The sequence below is a fragment of the Triticum aestivum genome, chromosome 3A, assembly GCF_018294505.1.
Source record: "Triticum aestivum cultivar Chinese Spring chromosome 3A, IWGSC CS RefSeq v2.1, whole genome shotgun sequence".
In the NCBI taxonomy this organism is placed as follows: domain Eukaryota; kingdom Viridiplantae; phylum Streptophyta; class Magnoliopsida; order Poales; family Poaceae; genus Triticum; species Triticum aestivum.
The window spans coordinates 660,285-664,179 of NC_057800.1; the positions used below are offsets into that span (position 1 = coordinate 660,285).

At 51.7% G+C, this 3,895-nt stretch overlaps 1 pseudogene; it reads right to left on the minus strand.

The window, feature by feature from the left end:
• Window positions 1-3,470, minus strand: part of LOC123057395 (phenylcoumaran benzylic ether reductase POP1-like) — an 8,662-nt pseudogene extending 5,192 nt beyond the window's left edge.
• Window positions 3,471-3,895: the final 425 nt, after the last annotated feature.

Below are 3,895 nucleotides of genomic sequence, written 5' to 3' on the forward strand. Positions count from 1 at the left end.
AGGGAAAAGTCTATACACAGAATCTTACCAGTAGCGTTGTACAAACTAGACAGAGAGTGATTTCACCTTGGATGTTTAGCACAGAAGCATCTAATGTAATACACTATAACACCAGACCATGCATATAACCTAAACATACAGCGTGAAATCACTATGAGTGCCATGGCTGCTCGTCGGAGATTTCATCTTGATTGTGGATGTGCAAGATAAGAGCAATGACCGCCTCGAAGAGCAGTTCTCGGAGGACGAAATATGGGGAGTGATCAAGGTCAAGCCATAGGACAAGGAGCCGTTTACTGGCAGTTGAGAGTAAGAGAGATGCGAGAGTAAGGCACCACAAGTGCCAACTTGCTATTCCTCTGTATATATGTACAGGTTACAACCGTGCGCAATGGCACAGTTAGACAGAGAGAGGAGAGGTGCGACGTGCGCAGAGAGGGAGAACGTGGGCCGGGACGTGGGCATGCACGTAGAGCACTAAGTGACTGTCAACACCCCGCCGCAGCTGCAGCATCCGGTGGACGGATGCACAAGCTGGACATGAAGTCTTGAAACACCGGCGTGGGGAGTCCCTTCATCAGGACGTCAGCGAACTGCTGCTTGGTTGGGACGTGGAGAACACGGAACTCGCCCAGTGCCACCTTTTCACGGACGAAGTGGATGTCGTGTTCAATGTGTTCCGTGCGCCAGTGATGAACGGGGTTGGCTGCCATGTACACGGAGGAGATGTTGTCGCAGAAAACAACCATGGCCTTGGGTAGCGGGACGCGTAGCTCAACGTGGCAAGGACCGCGTTCCACGCTCACTACAACCCGAAGGGGCGACATAGAGGCAGCGCGAGGGTCAGTGCAGCTGCGGGGACGGCCTGAAACGTCAGCGTGGACCGCGTGCCGCGACATATGACCCGAAGGGGCGACGCAGCGGCAGCGCACGGGTTGGTGTAATTGCGGGATGGCCTCGGGGCGGTGGTGGACCGCGGGCCGCGGCGCTACGGCCCAGAAGGGCGACTCAGCGGCGACGTGGTTCGGTGTAGCCGCAGGGAGAACCATGGGGCGGCGGCGATGCAGCACGACGGGGCGATGCAGCGGCAACCCGTTGCTCGATCGTTGGGGGGTTCCCTGTACTCGGTGACAGGGCGGCGACGGGCGACGTAGAATGACGGGAGGGCATACGCGCGGATGACGGCTATGACGGCAGCCGCATCGCGCGAGGCCACCTGATCGGAGAATAGGCCAGGTGGTCGCGTCTATGTCGGGTTAGAGGCGCGCGGGGTCGACGGCGGCGACGGGCTACACAAACCGGTCTTTGATCTAAAAACTAAAAAGAAGCGCCGATCAATGCGACTGGCAAGAGAGAGAAAATACAAATCAAAGGATCGGGAAAAGAAACTCTTTTGCCAGCCGATAATTTGATCGGCGGACGAACCTTAGGTACGGGCGGCGTGGCCCGAGGTGGCAATCATGGAGATCGACCGCCCTCATGGCAGCGCCGTGCGGAAGCGGCAGCTAGGGTTTTGATCGGCGTTAGGTTGATACCATATAGAACTGTACACACCAATCAGTTCACCCAAAAGGTCAAGCTGATAGGGAAAGGTGGGTTGTGCATTTATACGTGACAACTCCCCCTCACGTGTGGCTTCCTCAGGCCTAAATATGGACCAAAAATGGGTGCAATTTTTATTTTTAAAATTGCTCCAGCCTTGTCTTGAACTCAAGGCCTCTTGGTTTTGATACCATGTAAAAGGGATAGAGAGGAAGATTGATGTTATAGATTTTTGTATTGCATGAGCCTTGTGGGCATTATATATATATATATATATATATATATATGAGTACATCATCAACTTGGAGACAACAACAACAAAAATAAATCCTAATCTATATTATATTTCCTGATAATCATGAAACTCAGCAGAAAGAAACAGCCTTGTCTTTCGCCAGCTCAGGTTATGACCACGAAGAGACCAACTCACGCTTGAAGTCCAAGTTGAGCTACCATCCTCGGTTACTTTTGCGGAGCATGACTAGACAAACAAGCTCTTGGGCTAATTTCCAATCCTTTGCCCCAATAATTTTCATATTAACTAGGATTAGCACATCACGTAATTCTTCATGTATACCAATCCTACATTATTATCCATGATTTGCAACATCCTGTCATGATTAACTTGTGCCATTGACTTAATAAATTTGGTGGATTCTAATGCAATCACATGCCTATGAGTATACAATACACCTGGTATGCTGAGCTCTGCTCTGGTCCTATGAAGATGGTATTGAGATAGCTGAAGATGGCAGAGAGAAGTTGTGATAAATATCGACCACAAATGAAATGTATCTTGATGGGTTGTATAAGAAAACTTATATGGAGGCATAGGAGTGAGTGGTTTATGTATCTTTATCTCTCATTACTCTCTCTCTCTCTCTCTCTCTCTCTCTCTCTCTACGTTGCACCTGCCAATTTTCATGTAATATGTAGAGCTAGTGACGATATGAGAATACAGTGTGTCAATTTTAAGTTCATGTCAGCCGAGAACGTACATGATAGCAAGTAGCCATTAATTTAGGGGTTTTGGGCCTATCATGCATGACTTTCACCTCACAAGCTACTTGATACTTCATCCCAGTGGTGGAGCCAGGGGTGGCCAGGAAGGGCCCTGGCCTGCCCAATGATCTTGCTTTTTCTTTTATAATTGCAATTTTTTTAAAAGGAGGATTGCCCCCGCCACTGCATCGAGCGATGCACACAACTGTATTATTATATTATTCAATAGAACCCAACAAAACAAATACATTGCTCAACCCAAAGCAACCTTCCTAGAAACTACCATCGTTACACCTACAAGATTGATGTTGTGCCCTGATCACGCATCAACACCCACCATCTATTCCAGTGGCCTCACCAAGCCACCCATCGACAAGCCGAGAGCATCAACCTGTGTAGCTAGACCCTCTGTGCGCCACGCATGCGCAGGCTCAAGAATCAGCCACCGCCATCTTCCGCCGTCCCACCTTCAGGAGTGATCAACACATTCACCTCGCCAGGCCATACAGTCGTCGACGCCACCGCGACGCCACACAGCGCCATCATGTTGTGTGCATCCATCCACATACGCACGTCGCCAAAACTCTGCTGCGCCATGTCACCGAGACCAGCCGTTGGCCCTGCGGTAGATGTAGCACCTCTCCTCCTCTTGTCCCCTCAAGCCAGCACCTACTTAAAAACGATGCCCCCAGGAGGGAGAACGGCACCGAGGGCACCCTCATCTTCCGATCTGGGAGACCCAGGTCTAGGATTTCCCCCAGAACATCCCGAGCGTGGTGACGCAACCTAGAATGACGATGCCTCGAGAAGAAAATGATGCCAGAGACGCCTCTATCATCCGCCAAGACTGCAATCGGCACGATTTTCACCGGAAGCCGCGTCGCCCTGATCTCGCAACTGGCTGGATCCACGTAGAGCCTCTCCATCATGACTTATGCTGCTGTCGGCATGCCGGCAGAGAGACCAAATCTGCAGCCATTGCTGCCACCCATGTCCAGGCAGAGCTTCCCACCCCCTACCCCCCGCGGCTATGGATGACCAACCACCCAGGGCAGCCACCCGCCATCCATGGAGCACCGGCCACCGCCATGCAGAATAGGGGTGCCGCCCTAACTGCAGCCCCTGACAAGAGGCGCCCATGCCACTTCAGCGGATACCCCACCGCAACTGCGGCCCTCGCCGGCGGCAGTAGTGGCAGGAGAAGACGCGAGGGGTGGGCTAGCGACGCTAGGGTTTCGGATCCTTGGTGTCGCCTAGGGGAGGCGATGCCAGGGGTAGAACTGGATTATTGAATATGGTCGTATAATTACAATGAACGGTGATTTTTTTATCCTTTTGTCTTTAGCGAGCC